At 41.4% G+C, this 19962-nt stretch overlaps 1 long non-coding RNA gene across 2 annotated transcripts; it reads right to left on the bottom strand.

Annotated features, from left to right (window-relative positions):
- Window positions 1-4413: 4413 nt before the first annotated feature.
- On the bottom strand, window positions 4414-19730 carry LOC130360840 (uncharacterized). Of its 2 annotated transcripts, none has more exons than XR_008890821.1 (4): window positions 19649-19730; window positions 18349-18431; window positions 14114-14239; window positions 4414-4511 (listed from the first exon to the last, which is right to left on the bottom strand). It is a non-coding gene; the product is annotated as an uncharacterized LOC130360840 (long non-coding RNA). The 2 variants fall into 2 exon arrangements; XR_008890822.1 differs by lacking the exon at window positions 4414-4511 and adding an exon at window positions 4687-4882.
- Window positions 19731-19962: the final 232 nt, after the last annotated feature.

Genomic DNA, 19962 nt, shown 5'->3' with positions numbered 1-19962 from the left:
GGATTGACAGTAATGGCAGTCATTTTTGTCCCATTTCTTCATCCATTGTCTGTCTATGCTAATTCTTCCATGATATCTGTCTACCCTGCCAATTACCCAGACTGGGTCCCTCTGAAATGCATGTCGGTGTGGCATATTCCTTGCTCTGAATCTGTTTCCTCTCTTAGTATAGTGTCTCTACAGGACATCATTATACTCCTCAGCACTGTTATGTGGTACACTCCCAGCAATGCTATTATGTCCTCCGGCTTCTTAATAAAATTCAAACTCAAAACACTGTACATAAAATTGACTATTGTTTGCTGTTCCCAGCTAATAATATTCAAAAATACAGCAATATTTTTAAGACACCCAATAAAAAATTCACACATAAGGCTACATGATATTTTTGATGCTTATTTTTAAGATGCCAGACGTCAAATCTTAGGAATAAAACTGCAATGTAGTCTAATAAATACTTAAAAGGATTGTCCAGGAGTAGAAAGAAGGAGACCGCATTTTCTTTCTCTGAAAAATTAATTCTTCAGTTTTTATGCAGTAGAAGAAAACCCTATGTGGCATATAGATATTTTGACAAGAGGTTTATAGGGTTTTTTCAGGCTTAATTTATCCTCAGCTAAGGTCATCAATATCAGTTCAACTGTTTGCCAGATCTGCAGCTTTCACTTACGCAAAGAACAGAGCGGGATTTTGATGCTCCATACATTGTGTAGTGGTCAAACTGGGTTACTGCATCTCAGCTTCCATTAAAATTAATAGAAGCTAATAGTTGCAGTAAAGTAGCACAACCACTACACAAGGTATGGTGCTGTTTGCTTCCAGCTCTTTTTCCTGTGAATGTTGGTCTCACTTCTCTGGCAAATAGCTGAGTGTTGACACCCAACTGATCTGATATTGATGACCTATGCTGAGGATAGGTCATCAATAAAGTAAGGCCCGGAAAAGGCCACAGAAATGTCCCTGAAATGCTCCCTTTTAGGGTTTAGAGACACCCTTATCCCTTTACAGCATGGTTTGTGGAATTACCTTAGCAAAATCTGGATTGTTGACATTTACACATGACATATCTTGCTTTTATTATTCATTAAATAGAAGATAGACACCACATCTATGGTTGGTGTCCTGACTTCTCACAAAAATATTAATTCAGCCAGTGATCGGCAACTAATTTTACTTAAAGGGGTTATCCAACAATAGAATATCAGAGCTGAAATTTGTTCCAAAAACCCCACCACACCTGTCTTCAGGGTGTGTGTGATATTACAACTTGACTTAAATCACTTCAATGGAAATGAGCTGTAATACCACAAACAACTAGGACAACCTCTTAAAAAAAAAACAGAATTAGTGAGCAGCAAAAAGTGGATTATGTGTATCATTAAAAATTAACTGTGGGGCTAATGGTGTAATACGTCTGCTTGAGAAGAGTGTCGTAAAGATGACCCAGTTAACCCCTTAAGGACTCAGCCCATTTAGGCCTTAAGGACTCAGACAATTAAATTTTTACGTTTTCATTTTTTCCTCCTCGCCTTCTAAAAATCATAACTCTTTTATATTTTCATCCACAGACTAGTTTGAGGGCTTTTTTTTTGCGCGACCAGTTGTCCTTTGTAATGACATCACTCATTATATCCTAAAATGTATGGCGCAACCAAAAAACACTATTTTTGTGGGGAAATTAAAACGAAAAACGCAATTTTGCTAATTTTGGAAGGTTTTGTTTTCACGCCGTACAATTTATGGTAAAAATGACATGTGTTCTTTATTCTGAGGGTCAATAAAATTAAAATGATACCCATTATTATATACTTTTATATTATTGTTGCGCTTAAAAAAAATCACAAACTTTTTAACCAAATTAGTACGTTTATAATCCCTTTATTTTGATGACCTCTAACTTTTTTATTTTTCCGTATAAGTGGCGGTATGGGGGCTCATTTTTTGCGCCATGATCTGTACTTTTTTTTGATACCACATTTGCATATAAAAAACTTTTAATATATTTTTTATAATTTTTTTTTAATAAAATGTATTAAAAAAGTAGGAATTTTGGACTTTTTTTTATTTTTTTTCGTTCACGCCGTTCACCGTACAGGATCATTAACATTTTATTTTAATATTTCGGACATTTACGCACGCGGCGATACCAAATATGTCTATAAAAAAAGTTTTTTACGCTTTTTGGGGGTAAAATAGGAAAAAGTGGACGTTTTACTTTTTTATTGGGGGAGGGGATTTTTCACTTTTTTTTTACTTTTACTTTTACATTTTTTTACATTTTTTTTTACACTTGAATAGTCCCCATAGGGGACTATTCATAGCAATACCATGATTGCTAATACTGATCTGTTCTATGTATAGGACATAGAACAGATCAGTATTATCGGTCATCTCCTGCTCTGGTCTGCTCGATCACAGACCAGAGCAGGAGACGCCGGGAGCCGCACGGAGGAAGGAGAGGGGACCTCCGTGCGGCGTTATGAATGATTGGATCCCCGCAGCAGCGCTGCGGGCGATCCGATCGTTCATTTAAATCGCGAACTGCCGCAGATGCCGAGATCTGTATTGATCCCGGCACCTGAGGGGTTAATGGCGGACGCCCGCGAGATTGCGGGCGTCGGCCATTGCCGGCGGGTCCCTGGCTGCGATCAGCAGCCGGGATCAGCCGCGCATGACACGGGCATCGCTCCGATGCCCGCGGTTATGCTTAGGACGTAAATGTACGTCCTGGTGCGTTAAGTACCACCTCACCAGGACGTACATTTACGTCCTGCGTCCTTAAGGGGTTAAGGAGATTGTGGGGGTCCCAGCGGTCGGGCCCCTATCTTTGGAAAGGGGATACATTATTTTTCACTGCACTACTCTTTTAAAGGGGTACTCTGGTGGAAAACATTTTTTTTTTTTTTTAATCACCTTGTGCCAGAAAGTTAAACAGATTTGTAAATGACTTCTATTAAAAAAAATCTTTACCCTTCCAGTACTTTTTAGCAGCTGTACACTACAGAGAAAATTCTTTTCTTTTTGAATTTCTTTTTTGTCTTGTCCACAGTGCTCTCTGCTGACACCTGATGCCCGTATTAGGAACTGTCCAGAGCAGGAGAAAATCCCTTTTGCAAACATATGCTGCTCTGGACAGTTCCAGACATGGACAACGGTGTCAGCAGAGAGCACTGTGGACAAGACAAAAAATAAATTCAAAAAGAAAATAATTTCCTCTGTAGCATACAGCTGCTAAAAAGTATTGGAAGGGTAAAGATTTATTAATAGAAGTCTTTTACAAATCTGTTTAACTTTCTGGCACCAGTTGATTTTAAAAAAAGTTTTCCACCGGAGTACCCCTATAAGGAGAGTATAATAAAGACATGTGGAGATTTATAAACCATTTATGCTCCACTGGGAATTCTGGGAAAAAGGGATATGCAAAGTAGCACTTTACATAGCCTTTCTTTTTAGAATTCCTAGTGGAGCATCAGTGGTCTAAAAATATCCACACTTTTATTTTTTAAGAGCCAAGGAACATGGCTCTCTTTCACCACAGTGCAAAACATGTGTCACACAAAAAGTGTACAAGGATTCAGTCCATCTCCAAAAAGGCCCCCCACAAACCTTTCCTTTCCCTCTGGTCCAGGATTTGAGTCCCCCTTCATTTAATCTTAGAAAAGGCCACAAATGCTCTTGACTACTACCTAGCACTGATCCAATTTCAGACAAAGAACAGTGTAGGTGACATCCCTACCAAATCAGCAACCCACGGATGCAGAGAGATAAGGGACCTAATGGCCACAGGCATCTCCCCTAGACTTTTAGAAAGGGACACTCACCCTCATCCTGGATCTACAAAAAAACAACCAGCAGCCAAAAGGCCAGGAAATTATACAGTAGATAAGTGATTAAAAGTAAAGTTAAGTGCTTGCAATGTGCTTTCACTCAGTTTGGTCCCATACCCAGTGAGTTTTGGCACTCTTGGGCCACCACTCCGAGGGCACTTATGCACCTCGGCTCTACCCTGCCCAAAACATTATGACCAGACCCAGAGGTCAGGGTTACACTGGGTTAGCCGTTGAACAGCCTTATATTATCTTGTATCCAGAGTTATAATATTCATTATAATCCAGTGCCTGACAACATTCTTGTAGTCTGTTTTTGTTGCCAATAACATTTATCAGAATTGCGATTACAGTTCCGGAGTATAATACTGGCTGAGAACATGCTTATAATCTGTTTCTCGTAAGATCCAGCATAATTGTGAGTTATAATACAGGCTTTAACTTGGGATTAGTACAAAATGAGGACTCAAAAAGACTAAACATTTTATGTATGTTTATCTAAAGATAGACTATAAAGCGAGCAGGGAAAATGCATTACATAACATATTGGAGCTATACAAATAAAAACCTTTTATTATATCTTGTCCTTAATTGATGTAAATGGCAGCCTTTGTGTTTAGTCTTTGCTGAAGATGCAGGGAAATCGGTCCACCACTCTAATGACATAAAGGATGAAAGGACCCCCTGTAGACACAAAGGAAAAACAACACAGTTCTCACCGGGAGGCTTCATCATTATTTTCCATATAACACACATACTAAAGAATGAAAGAGAATTCAGATCAGTGACTTGGGTTGTAGGGATGGAAGATAGAGGCCTCTTTCATTCATCTCCGATGGTGGTTCTGTTAGATCAGCAACAGTTTTGATGACATTTTAATGGTTTTTCAGATATCTCGTGGCTCCGTCTTGTCATTTTATGGAGAAGCGAATAAGGCTTTGCCCTTTGGGAACCAGCACATCAGCATTGAACACAGAGAATGGCTGGAGTCTATGTGACTGACTGATCGGCTTGGTCTTAATTGTTCTCTTAATTAGCTGAAATAGCGACTTCATCTGGGGAAAGATCACAGTATCGGTAAACAGTTCCACCTTGGAGATCTTTTTAATGCCTTTTGGAAACGTGACAGCAGACTCAGAACACATTTGTTTCTCCAGTGGATAGACAGCTGCCAATTCTTTAGCCCTAGTCTCCTTTGCTCTCATCATGTGATCTGTCATTTCATTTTTCAGGAGACATAATGTCCAACTGCTTGTTCTTAAAGCTGGCTTTGGCATACTAAAATTTAATTTGTTTAAGTGATAGCTTGAAATGAGCAAAATCAGTTGGAAAGTTTAGTTGTAAATACCAAGAGAACACAAAAAGATCCAAGGCCACAGCACCAGTATTGGAAGACTCTGTATCTTATAGAAAGAGCTGTAGTTTATTGGTTCCCCATAGCATATGGGAAACCAACAAACTACAGCTCTTTCTATAGGATACATTACAGAGTTTTCCATTAATGGTGCTGTGGCATTTGATTTCTTTGTGTTTGAATTCTGGAGTGGTCCTCCGTTTGACCACAAGCAAGGTGGATTGGTCTTGTGCTGTCTTCTGCTTCTTTATTCTATGAAGAGAACACAATGTATATAAGCCATTTACATAGGGGCCCTGCTAAGGATAAACCTATGTCCTTGGCTTTGTGGTAATCATATTTTTTTTTTCAAGTAAGTTTTTATTCAGTTTTAAACATAAAATGCACAAGTACAAGGGGATGAAAATGTAAGAATGCAGAAACAAAACAGTCAATTATAATGCCAATACAATCACTGTAGATAAACAAGTAGTTAACATTCTAATAATAGAAGGAGCATAGGGGTAGTTAATAAAACGGGGGGGGGGGGGGGAGTAGGTGGGTGGGGAAAGGGGATGGGAAAGGGGGTGAAGGAAAGTATGTCAGCACACATTTCAGACCCAGGACGAAAAGCAAAAGGGGTAACAAACAGGATCATAATCGATCCAAGTAATAAGGCTAAAGTAGTTGGGCAGAATAGGAGCCCACGCTGCTATTAGTCAAGGAAAACCCTAGAGACCAAGTGTGCAAGAAATGATGATGTGACCTCTCAGATCTACTGGACATCTCCTCAAACCTGCATACCTGGTGGACTTTGGATTCCCATTCAGCCATAGAATGTGGAAGGTGACTGAGCCATTTGAGGGGGATCAGTGACTTGGCTGCAGCTAAGAGATGAACAATTAGAGTGTCTCTATGAGGACGGAAGGCCAAAGAGGGTCTGCCAAGAAGGACCATGTCTGGACGGATGGACACAGGTGAGTTCAAAATAGAACTGATGGATGCTTCCACTGCATTCCAAAATGGTATAATTAAAGGACAAGTCCACCGTATAGGTGTGAGGTTTCCCACCTGAGTCCCACATCTCCAGCATGAGTTTGTGGGAGCTATACCATGGGCGTGCTGGAATTCTGGTGTTCTATACCAGTGAGATAATAGTTTGTAATGTGAATTCCTGAGGCGAATGCACCTAGAGAATCCTTGAGAATGTTCAAGAATGTAGGTGATTTCAGAATTAGTGAGATTAATTCCTAGTTCTTTCTTCCATGAGGCTATGTTGCCCGGATGGGTGGAGGGTGTAATTGAGGAGCCTAGTTTCTTTACAAACGATAGTTTGCCAGATGAATCGCTACCTTAGGCTTAGGTAGTTTACGATGTATGTTATGTTTCTTTTCCATTTATCTTTTAGGGCTAGCTTATATTTTATGCTTTAATATAGAACCGCATTCTAAGTTTTACTGCAAGGAGATAGGATTGTTCCCCTTAGAGTAATTTGGGGACTATCCCCTATTGGTAGTTACATTATATTAAGAGCTGGGAGAGCTGGCAACTCAGAGGCAATCTTTTCCCCTCTTTTGGAGCTTTTGCCTCTTCTCCCGTGTTTTTTGAGGATATCCCTCTTTCCCTTAAGCTGTTAGGCTATAGGTGTGAGAAATTAGCTATAAATCCTCATATTTTAGGGGTTTACCCCTTGTAGTTCACAAGTTGACTGACTTGATGTTTTGTTTTTGCTTATTTTTTCTGTTTGTTTTATTTTCTTTAATTTATTTTATTCCTCTGTTGTCTATTTTTTTCTTTGTAACTTATTTTCTTTTTTTCTCCTACACTCTGCGCGATCCGAGCCCACCCCGGCCTCCTTAGATGTCCTATCTGGTGTTCTACAAGTCCTATATCTTCCAATGTTTCACTTCGCTGATCTTCCTCCAAACTACAAGGTTCCTCTCGTTGCTGCAGATGGTAGGACCTGTCTCACTTTCTCCACAGCCCACCGCACATACTCATCATGGTGTGTCTGATGTCATTCAATGTGAAGGGGTTAAACTCCGACATTAAAAGATGCTTGCTTTTGAAAGAGCTGAAAGATAAAAAAGTTGATATAGCTCTAATTCAGGAGACACACCGTGATGAGTCTTGTACATTTAAATTTGCCTTTCGACAATACCCAGAGGTATATGTAGCGACTAAGGACAGGAAGAGAGGGGGAGTAGCGATATTGATTTTCCGTACGTGTCCACTCCAAATTACTTCTACACATGCATATCCTAATGGTAGATTAATTTTCATATCAGGCACATTGTCAAATGTCCCAATCACAATTTGTAATTTATATGCCCCCAATACTTCCCAAATTCCCTTTCTTAACAGGGTATTCACAAAATTAACCTCCACACTCCCTACCACACTTATTATTGGTGGTGATTTTAACATACCCTTCTCGACCCCTATGGACAGATTATCAGTAAAACATCCTGTTCCCTCTCCTTCTGCAATACGTCTATCTACAACATTTCGCCAGTCTATTAGGAAGTTCCATTTGTTCGACTTATGGAGGATCTGTAATCCCAATAATAAGGAATTTACCTTTCTATCCCATCCCCACTCTACTCACAGTAGGATCAATATGTTCATGGGCAATTTATTAGGCCTTAGATTAGTGGATTAAGTAAAAATTAATTCAATAACATGGTCAGATCACGCTCCTGTCACTTTGGACCTGAGTCCCGCCTCTACTCCTAGAAAACACTGTCATTGGAGATTGAATGAATCTCTTATAAAGAAACCTGAACATAGAGAAACTTTAGCGGCTGGCCTCTGGGACTATTTTGACAATAATGTTGACAGTGTATTATCGGCCTCTACCCTTTGGGAGGCCCATAAAGCATTTTTTAGAGGCAACTGTATCTCCTTAGCCTCTCATATTAAATGTAACAATGTAAAGAATATTCTGACCTACAGAAAAAACTAACACGCTTAGAAGGAGCAATGACCAGAAATCCTTCGCTGAGAGTCCTTAAACAAATAACTTCCCTGAGGGATGCTTTGAGGGATTTAGATATTGGAAAAGTGGAAAAATTACTCACATACACAAAGCACACGTACTATGCTAAGGCGAACAAGCCTCATTCTTTGTTGGTATCTCAGCTAAATCAACAACAATATAAAAGAAACCCTTTTTCGTTTAAAAACTCACGTGGTCAATTGGTATATGACCCGGAACACATAGCCAACTCGTTCCATGAATACTACTCTAATCTTTACAACCTCCCTTCAAGTCTCCCAACTAACCAATCTGTTAGAGATGACAAACTTAGAGCTTACCTTGCTGAATGTGGTCTACCACGCATAGCGGACACTGATCTACCGTTCTTAAACAAGGTGATCTCTAAGGAAGAACTCTTTGAGACTATCAGAGACTTACCTAACGGTAAAACCCCCGTCCCAGATGGTCTCCCATACTTATATTATAAGTCCTTCTTTGACATTCTAGGCCCCTACCTTGTCACACTTTATAATTCATTTATGTCGGGTTCCCCTGTACCATCCTCCATGCTTGACTCCTACATCACGGTAATCCCTAAACCCAATAAGGATCCGTCAGATTGTGCGAGTTATCGCCCTATATCACTTCTAAATTCTGATCTGAAAATCTATAGCAAATTATTGGCCAATAGACTCAGTACTGTCCTCTCCCTTCTTATAGATAAATATCAATTAGGTTTCATTGTCCATAGACAGGCTGGTGATAACACCAGACGCACCATTGACCTTGTTGAAATCTTAAATAAATCTGCGGGTCTCTTACTGAGTCTCGACGCAGAGAAAGCTTTTGACCGCTTAAACTGGCCTTTTCAAATGTCCACCCTTGGTGCACATGGTTTATCAGGTCCGTTTTTATGTGCAATTGAACAACTCTATACTCTCCCTTCAGCCCAAATCAAATTGCCCCATGCTACTTCGCCGAAATTACAGATACGTAATGGTACCCGACAGGGTTGCCCCCTTTCCCCGTTGCTTTTCGTACTGTGTATAGAGCCTTTAGCCAGTCGAATCCGTGCTTGTCCAGGTGTCTCCGGTGTTGTAGTGCGAAGTAAAGAGTACAAAGTTTCACTATTCGCGGACGATGTTCTGCTGACCCTCACTAGACCATTGATCTCAATTCCTTCTCTTCACTCAATACTGGACATGTACGGACAAATGTCAGGATACAAAATTAATAACAGCAAAACGGAAGCTATGCCCATTAACTTACCCGACACGACACTTAACATTTTGAAAACTACCTTTCCTTATAGATGGCAGGACTCTTCCCTTAGTTACCTAGGAATTTGCCTTACCCCTACCTACTCTTCTTTATACAAACATAATTTCCTGAGATTCTTTGCTGATATAGATTCACTGTTGAGCAAATGGTCCTCTTTACCTCTGTCACTCATTGGTAGAATCACTGCTATTAAAATGTCCAATCTACCCAAATTTTTGTATTTACTAGAAACTCTGCCTATTCTTATTCCTAATAAAACACTAAAGAGGTTTAAAACATCCCTACTTAAATTTATCTGGCGGGGTGGTAGGCACAGGGTGCCCCTTTCAGTTATTACTGAAGGGAAATCACATGGAGGTCTGACCATGCCTGATATTTTTAAATATTACCATGCTGTCCATCTTAGACGTATTCTGTCTTGGACACAATTCTTGGCTTACAATAAATGGACAGATATTGAAAAACAATGGATTGCCCCCACTCACCCATGTTCCTTAATTTGGTATTCTCCTCCTCCTGTCTTACCAAAAAATTTACTGGGCCCAATGAGATCCACCGTAACTCTTTGGAGGAAACTCACTGATATCTACACTTTGAAGTCTTCTCCATCCACTCTTTGTCCTCTATTGTTTAACCCTTATGTCCCGACTCCCCGATAGTACTAACCCAGAAATCATCACACCTTGGGTGATAGCAAACATATTTCATCTCGCAGACTTAATAGATCCTGTTCAAAGGAAAATTGTCCCTTTTTCTACCCTACAAAGGCAACGTGACCTACCCAATGAATCAAGCGAGTTTTACCACGTTACACTAAACAAGTTATTATCCTCTACAGTGAACAGCCCTTTTTCTCGCCCTACCCCATTTGAGATTTTATGTAAAAAAAGGATACTCGACACGAGGATCGATATCAGAAATCTATTCCATCCTCAACACACCTGCTGACTCTACCACTATAAATCATGCATGTATGGGAGTCATATTTGGGAACCCCAATCTCTCCTGCTACCTGGAGGACAATCTGGACATACACGGCGAAGGCCTCTTCTTGTATTGCTCATAAAGAAGCGCAATACAAAATCTTGTTCCACTGGTACCATACCCCTGTGGTCCTTAATCGATATTATCCAGATGTGTCCTCCAGTTGTTGGAGATGCCAATCTAGTTTGGGTACCTTACCCCATATCTTCTGGGACTGCCCCTCACTTAGACACTTCTGGCTAGAGGTTCAAACTATGGTAAGATCAGTGATTAATAAAGATATCCCGTTCCATCCTTTAACATACCTCCTCAACCTACCTCCCAAGGACATACAAAGATCTGAGATTAGACTATTTCATCATATTTTAATTGCAGCTAAGAGCTTGATTGCCCAAAGTTGGCGCACTGCAGACATACCCACTTTGCTACATCTGAAGAATAAAATTTTGTTAATCAGAAAAATGGAGTATCTTTCAGCTGTGACAGACAATCTCTTACCCAAGTTCTATAAAATCTGGATGCTCTGGGATAGGTTCATAGAAACAGAAACAACATCATGAGGCGATGGGGTTGGGTCTCGGATCTGCGCGGGTCCGTTCTTTTTAATTTTTATTCTCCTTTACTTCTCCTTATTATTTGTGTCCCCCTCTCAACAGTCTCCTCATCTGTTTCATGACTCCTCCTACTTACCATATTTTCTATTCATATATCTAGGATGTTTTTTTCCAATATCCCAGATTCTAATGTAGTCTTATTGGAAGACTTGCTCTATGTTCTCAATTGTCGCTGAAGATAAGCGATTCTCACTATTATTTACTTTCTTTAATCGAAATGTTTTATGCATACCTTATTATGTTTGTTTTCCGTTGCTATCTTGGTTGCGAAACACTTCTGTTCCAATCTGGTGAATCTGCATGAATATCTGGGATGTTATTTCTATTGCTATATGTCGACTGAATACGTGAAGATGAGACATCATGTGGACTGTTGATCACCGTCTTATGTCCTCTTCTCATACTCCTTTCCCCTCTTTTTTTACTTTTATTTACCTGAAGATGTGATTCCTGTTCTTTATTTTTGTTTATTTTATTTTTTTCTTTATATGTATTTGTTCTTCTTTGTTTTGGAAAATGTAAACATTTTTTGAAAAAATAAACAGTTATTTAAAAAACAAACGATAGTTTATGTAAGTTCTGTGGAGGTGAGATTAAGATTTTTTCTAAATCTGTCAGACCTCGAAGGTCTCCTATTAGCGCAAGAAAATCTAGACAACAATTCCCTAGGTGTGTGACATGTAGGAAAGATAAATACATTGAAGGGAGTAAGGCTTTAAATTTACCTTCTGTAGGATCCCTTTCATCCTCAAACAGCTGCTTAATGGGATACTGATTAAATTTTGCCCAAATGGAAGCATAAGTAGGGCAGACACGATTCACAATCACAGGGATAAGCCCGGCAGAAAGAAGAGGAGAAATGGGTGGGGAGGGAACAGTATAAAGGGGAAACCAGACTGAGAAAATGCCCATAAATAGGAGAGAGGGATCAAAAGGAGAGTAGCTTTTTTGTGTGGGAACCCAGAGGTGCTGAAGAAAGTCCTGACCATAGGCCCATTGGGCCCAAGATAGTTCAGAGAAGAGGAGTGGGTTGGAGAACATAGAAGATGGGGAGTAACAGGAAATCTGTCTCTTGAGTTGAATAGCTTTATAGGTTGCATGGATGTATGAAATCCCTATGCCTCCTTTATTGGGTGATCTAATTAATAAGGAGTGTGGCATTTGCGGCCTTTTATGTTTCCAGAGGTATGCGGATGGCAATGGGGAGCATTTGAAGTTTATAGAGGATTTTAGGGACAACATATGTCTGAATCACATTATGTCTACCTATCCAAGAAATAAGAGGGTTGTCATAATCCTTTAGAAGGCTCTGTATTTTGGTGAGTAAGGATTTAAAGTTGGAGTCATATAATTTCTGTACGGAGTCAGTGATGTGTACTCCCAAATATTTCAGAGATGATCGCACCCAAGGAAAAGGGGAAAGGTGTTTCAATCGGGAGACTCGATCTTGAGAAAGGGTTATGTTAAGGAGTTCCGATTTAGAAATGTTGGCTTTGAAATTTGAGAGGTGGCCAAATTCTTCAAACAGTGACACCAGGAAGGGGAGGTCCACCTCAGGTTTTGTGAGGAGGAAAAGCAGATCATCAGCAAAAGCCAATGTCTTAAGCTCATCAGAAGGAGTGAGAACCCCACTAATACTTGTGTGTTGGCAAATTTTCTGAAGTAAAGACTCCATAACTAACACAAATAAGGTTGGGGAGAGCTGACAGCCCTGTGTGGTGCCGTTTGTGATGTGAAAAGGTGGGAATAATGAGTTGTTGACCAGTAGAGATGCATATGGCTTGGTGTAGAGGGAGAAGATGGCAGTAATGAATGGAGCTGGGAAGCCAAATTTACAGAGAACTGCCCTTATAAAGGACCATTTCCCTCTGTCGAAGGCCTTCTCGGCATCAACTCTGAGAAGGACCAGCGGCAATCGATTTGAGTGAGCATGATGGATGGAGGCCAGAAGCTTAAAAGTATTAGTTCTACCTTCCCTTCCTGGAACAAAGCCAGATTGCTCTGGGGCTATCAGATGAGAGAGAAACTTCTTAAAGGGGTACTCCACCCCTAGACATCTTATCCCCTATCTTTGGATAGGGGGTAAGATGTCTAGGGGTGGCGTACCCCTTTAATCTGCATGGAGAGAAGTTTGGCCCAGATCTTCAGGTCTAGATTTAATAATGATACTGTATGGGCTGGTAGCTGCCACATTCAGCCGGGTCCTTTCCCTATTTTGCATTGAGAGTGATATGCGCCTGTCTTCCTGCACCTATCTATAGAGAATTGCAGGAATCAGTGAGATGAGGGAGTAGGATGTCCATGAATTTTTTATAATAGCGCAATGGCAGCCCATCTGCTCTGGGGCTTTTGCCCGGCGGAAAGGATGAAATCACCCTCTGAACTACCTCTAATGTGTCACAGGGGTAAGGAGAGCGCCAGAGAGAGTCAAGAGCAGGTCAGGTCGAGGTCACTCAAAAACTTATCATGAGGTAGGTCTGGAGGGGGTCATCCACCTCTGGTGAGTGAGATTTTAATTGTTGTACAATTCAGAGTATAAATGCTGAAAAGATTGGGCTATACTTGGTGTGGAGGTGTGGACAACACCCCCCCCCCCCATCCCTTATCCCATGGATGTGTTGTTTGGCTCAAGCTTTTTTCAGGAGGGCAGACATTAGCCTTACACCCTTATCGCCATGGGCATATAGCTGATGTCTATAATGCAGGTAGGCCTTAGAGGACTGTTCATGTAAATGGGTTAGCAGTTGCTCTCTCAGGGATTTTAGTTTGGCTAGGGTTGCCAGGAGCTTAGTTCTCTTGTGGGCTCTCTCTGGGTCTGAAATCCTGGCAAGTAGGCCGTCTGTTTTCTTTCTATATTCATTTTTTAATTTAGTGCCCCATGATATAAAGATGCCACAGATATAAGTATTGTGGGCTTCCCACACTAAAGGTGGGGGTGGGCCAGAGTTACTATTTGTGTCAAAGTATAATTTAAGGTGTTTTTTTCAAGTCTGACATAGCTTGGGGATTCTCCAATAAGCAGAAGGAAAGGTGTCAAGTAAAGAAAGAGTGAGAGATATAGGGGCGTGGTCTGAGATTGTGAACATGCCAATACCTGTAGTAGTTACCGCAGGCAGCAATGAGGAGTGGATGAGCAAGTAGTCCAGACATTGGTAGGAGTCGTGGGTGGCAGAATAATACAAGTAGTCTCGGATGGAAGGGTTCAGTGAGCGCCACGAATCTATAAGGGACAAATCAGCAAGTTTAGAATGCAATCTAGGAAAGGACCTTTGCGAAATATTTGTTGTGATGGAAGAAGAGTCCAGACATGAATTCAATGTGACATTCAGGTCAGAGCACAAGATTATAGGGCCCTCTGCAAAAAGTTTAAGGTCAGATAGTGTTCAAAAGCCATGGCACCTGGGCTTGGTTGGGGGCATAAATATTGGCTAAGGTATAGTAAGAGTGAAGAAAATTGGAAGAAGCCACTCAGCTCACTCATCACCTAGCCCAGTAGAGTCCTTGTAGGGAGACGCCAAAGTGATTAGAAGCGCTGGAGCTCGGAGGAGCGGGCTGCCTGCCCGTAGAAAATCATGCAGGAAAAAATAGGAAGTATCCAGCTTCACAGCAATTCAGTTAAAAGTTTAAGCTTTATTCAATGTATAGTGTACCTGAAATGGTAGGGTGTCCGGATCCTCGCTTGTTTTATCCCTGCATATCTATGTTTTAATGGATCTGAATAAAGCTTGAACTTTTAACTGAATTGCTGTGAAGCTGGATACCCCCTATTTTTTCCTGCATATAGTTAGAGTGGTACAGTTGGACGCATAAAAATAATGCTCTGCCCTCTGAATCTGCGTGTTGTTGCAAGACTTTCGCCGGGAGAGAGCGATGGTTAGCAATAGATACCCCTTTTGATGCTGAGGAGCCATGGCTGGAGTGGTACCATTGAGTGTAGTGCTTAGAAGGAAGCCTAGGTATTTTATCCCTTTTGAAATGAGTCTCCTGCAGGAAGACAATGGATGCCTTAAGTTTTCTGAGCAGGACAACAACATTCTTAATTCTTATACAATAACAAATGCAATATATCAAAAGACAACATCATGAGAATAGCATCACCAAACATTTAAGATACTATGAAAGGGGATAAGGAGTGGGGGAGGGGGAGTATATGAAGGGAGAAGGGAAAGACAGGGGATGTGGAGGGTGAGGGGAAGGGGGAAGGTAAGGTATGAGGATAGGAAGGGAAGGGTAAAATAAGGGGAGGGAGTAGGGAAGGAGGAATGTAAAGAATAGGGAGAGTGTTGGAAGAAAATGAAAGAAAGGTACAAAATGGTAAGACAAGAGATCAGCCTCATGGGTCATTGCAAAAATACAATATAGATCAGCTGCTAAGTAGATCAATCAAATTATCATAGTAACCTAATAGTCTCAAACAGTTCCCAGCTTTTGAAACATAAGGGCAATAACAGGATATCTATGAGAGCCCCAGAGAGTGTGAAGTCCAGCTGGATAATGGGGGAAAACCTGTAGCAGGCGGGGGGGGGGGGGAGGGGTCTTGGCGACGGGAATAAGGGGAAAGGTCAACTTTATACATCTAGGAAAGTCAGTGGGAAAAAGGACGGGGAGATTAGCTGGAGTGATGCGGGGAAGAAGTTTGTTTAGAAGAACAAAAGAGGTATCATATGAGGACTTCAGTGGGTAGTACCAACCGGGCAACGTCTTGAACCAAAAGAAGGGCAGTTAACTATTTCCAAGAACCGGCAAACCTGAGTAATCGGAGCGGGAGGTAACATCCGCAGCACAATGGGTAGGGACCTCAAGCTACTGCGTAGCAGGATTGTAAGTAGAGCACTTACTGTAAGTAAGCATGGCAGAGGCCTTCAGCGAGGAGGGGTCCCTCCTTCATGGGGGTCTTCTTTCCCTTGTTCGTCTTTGAACGGGTTACCACTTTCCACTCGTCCGGCTTCAGCAGGTGAGGAAGAGGTTTGGAGTCGGATACCGTCATCCAGGAGGGAATCTCAATGGGGGTGATGTCCAGTGTTGACCACACACGTTCCATGTCTGCAGGGGTCTGAACCGTGAGTCGGTAGCCATTATGGGTAATAGATAAGCCAAACGTGAATAACCAAGCATACTGCAGGCCTTTGTCTCTCAGCTGCTCCAGTAGGGGATTCAGCAGGCACCACTTAGCAAGGGTGGAGGGTGCTATATCCTGGTACAGTGCGACATCTGCCTCACCACAGGTGATGGATCTTTTCTCTCGCGCAGTCTGAAGTATGGCAGCAGTGTCAACGAAAGAGAGGAGTCCACATATCACATCCCTCGGGTGTTTCGAGGGCTTTGGCTTCTGTCTCAGTGCTCTATGGATCCTCTCAATCACCACTTTCTTCTCCCGGTCAGGGCCCAGCAAGCCAGAGAAGATGGTGGAGGCAATCTTTGGAAGCACTTCATTAGACCAGGACTCCTTTGAAACTAATGGTAAGCCTAAAGGTAAGCCTTTGAAACTAATGTTCTTCCTTCTGCTCCTGTTCTCCTGGTCCTCTATAAGCATGTAGTTAGAGTTGAGATGAGCTTCTAAGAGTTTGGTGTGATCAGTGAGGGCCGCTGAATAAGTGGAAAGTTCAGCACGGGCCTTCTTCAATGCTTCCATTCTGTAGCCCACTGCCAGTACTTCTGTTTTAATCTCAGCAAGCTCTGCTAAGACTGGTTTTACAGCTTGGGAAAGTGCTTTCTTCATGAAAGACTTTAGAAAGTGCTGTGTAACCACCGCTGAGGAGCAGCTCTCGGTGTCACTTTCAGGTTCACCTTCCTCCATGGGGTCGTGCTAAGAGGCGGCATTTGGCACCATTTTGGCCAGTCTGGCGGGAGATATGCCCCCCTTCTTCTTGAAGAATTTAGACATGTGTGCTTGGTTTTTACCCGGTTTGGGTGATTCACCTGGGCGACCAGACGTGTACTGTCCAATTTTGCCCATCATTTGCTTAAGATAAGGGAATTAGAGGTGCTTAATCTCGAGCTAGACCGGAGAGCTGCAGGCCCACATGTCCATACCATTCTGCGGCTAGGCTCCACCCCCGTGGTATTCTCTATTCTATATATTCTATCATACTTGTCCCCAATAACATTGCTAAATTAGAGGTGTATTCAAAAAAGCTCATTTGTTGCATAATGAAACGTTTGGATATTTCCTTATACACTGGTACAGCCATGCAAGACTTTAGTCCTTGAATGACCCAAAATATTGGCACACAGGCAAATTGCACCAAATTGCGCCAAAAGGAACAGAATCTGTACTTCAATGAACAACAGAAGGAGACATGGAATGACATGGGATAAAAAGGATGTGGCCTAAATTGTTTACACAATTCCTTACAAGTGCCTGTAATTTCAGGTGACTTTTAAGGATAAGCTGCCCTCTGATAAGCATTTCTTGTCATTATATAACTTGTATATGTTTTTTCCAGCAGATTTCTGCCCTGCAGGCTTAATCTCTAATTTTCAGTTCTCCCAGAGCTGCTGGATGGAACGTCCTCCTTCCTCTGCACAGACTTGTATTGCTTGTCTTGTTGACACATGACAAAGCTGAGCTGTTTTTTAGAGAAGAAGATTTGAGCAGAAGCAGGTGATAACAGGAGAAAGTTTAATAATAGGAGAAAGTTTGATAAAAGGGGAAAGAAGTACTTTTATCTAATAAGATATATTTAAAAAATGTCCTAAATGTGATTGTACTAGTCAGATGACAAGGGAAAATGATCTTATCCCCTATCCACAGGGGATAAGTATATGAATTGGATCCTGCAACGTACATGTATTACCAAACGATGCAAGTTGTTGGATCCTGTTCTGTGCCTTTCTGACTACTTCTTCTTTCTTACTGCTCAGCCTTTAGCTCTAGTCCTCTCCCAAATCTAAGCTCAACTCTTGTTTGATCAGAGTTTATTTTATTAGACTTTAGCATCGAAGAATGAGCCATCATAGAGCCATCTGATGGATGAGTCAAGAAATGCATCCAGCAACTTGTATTGTATTGTGATACATGCAAGCTGCAGAAGCTAAAAAGTACAATGTTTTAATAAAATAAAAAAAACAATGAAAACTGTTCTAGAACTGTACACGCAAGGCAATTAAAATGTATTCAATTCTGCCTGCCTGCAGTCGGAGCTAGAGGAAACTTCAAATTTTATATTGAGTCCAGCTGGGAGAATTTAGACTTCATGTGAATTCTCTGTCAGCACGTAAACAATACTGACTTTCATAGCCCAAATCTGTCCATTTCATTTAATTATAAACAATAATGTAATACATGCAAGTAATCCAGTGTGTTTGAGCAACATTTACACATTTTACCTTGTGGATTTTTTTCTTTTCTAGGCCGTGCACTGAAAGGCAATATCCACCAAAAGCTATTTTTTTTTCTTCATCCAATGTATCTAAAAAGTACCAAAAAAAAACGAAACTTGTGTAGTTTGATTCTGCACACTCACTTTTTAAATGTTCTTTAAATATGCTTTATATACCTTTGGTAGGTGATCAAAGGTGTAAGAGTCAGATATAAGGTATTCAAGACTGCCTGACCAGAATGGGAGTTATAGTAAAAAAATAAATAAAAATAAATAAACAGTAGGCGTATTTATATAAGATAAACATGGAGGATTTGTCTCAGCACCTTCCCTTATGTTGCATGGAACCCAAATAAATGGACATCTGATCCACACAGTCCCTGGAAACCAGCAAATTCAACCTCTTCAGTGCTACCATGCCAAGCATCAACAGCAAATTATATGAAACGAAAAGAGGAGCACTCACCAGGTCAAAGAACGGGGGTACAAAGAGCGGCGACGGACCGTTTACGTGCCGAAGCACTTCGTCAGGCCAATCCATCGGCCTGATGAAGCGCTTTGGCGCGTAATCGGTCCTTCGCCGCTCTTTGTACCCCCGCGTCCATTCCATCCTCCCCTGCATGTATCCCGACTGGTCGATATGATCAATAAAGAAGCCATTTACTGACCTGGTGAGTGCTCTGCTATTCTCTTTTCGTTTGATAGTATTTATATAAGTCTATCTGGCCACTTTCTAGTAAAACCTATATCAACAAACTGGTTTGACTTTGACAGTCCTGATGGCATTGTCTGTGTTTTCACCTGATGATCTGGACTTCTCTGCAGGGGGCCACCAGGTCACTACCTCTAGATGTGGTCCCAGTATAGGTGGTGGCTGGCCACAGGGCCAACGAGACAGCAGCTAAAGGCAACAAGGGGTCAAGTAGGTGAGTAGTCTGGGTATTTGAAGATATCTGGGTGGTCGAAGTTTTATCATGGTCATAGACAGGCAGAAGGTCAGGGCAAGCAGCACAGGTTTGTAGTCAGAGCAAGGCTGAGGTCAGACACAAGAGATTCACATAGTGAAAGGTAGCAGCAAGAGATTAATGAAAATATGCATGAAAAAAAACCCTCCAATGGACCACTATTGGACTAGGAATCTTATTGCTCAGAGAACTGGGTGACAGTGAAGCTGTTTGGTATAGCTAGTGCAAGATGACTTGCACTTGCCCTTTAACCCCATCCCCAACATCCCATTACGTAACTTTTGCTCATGGCAACATTAAAGGGTGTATGTAGAGGACTAGAGAGTTGAACTTGCTCAATACCTGGGGGCTACAGCTGCTTTCAGCAGCTGACAGCTACCACTAGTAGCTGGCACAGAGCAATCTCCATTGCGGACTATTTAACTGTTTAACTGCCACTGTCAAAGCATTAAAACAGGGATTTGGGTTGGCTCCCTTAGACACATTAGTGGGCAGTCGATCCATTGTCATAGCAGTCAGAGAAGGCTTGGAAGGACTCCATTTTCTCTTGTAAATAATTTTTCACCTATAGTAACATAGTTTGTGAGGTTGAAATTAGACAAGAGTTCATCAAGTTCAACCTAGAACCTCACTTAGTTGATCAAGAGGAAGGCAAA

The sequence above is a fragment of the Hyla sarda genome, chromosome 3 (assembly GCF_029499605.1).
Source record: "Hyla sarda isolate aHylSar1 chromosome 3, aHylSar1.hap1, whole genome shotgun sequence".
Taxonomy (NCBI): Eukaryota; Metazoa; Chordata; class Amphibia; order Anura; family Hylidae; genus Hyla; species Hyla sarda.
This window is presented reverse-complemented; position numbering and strand designations above follow the sequence as displayed.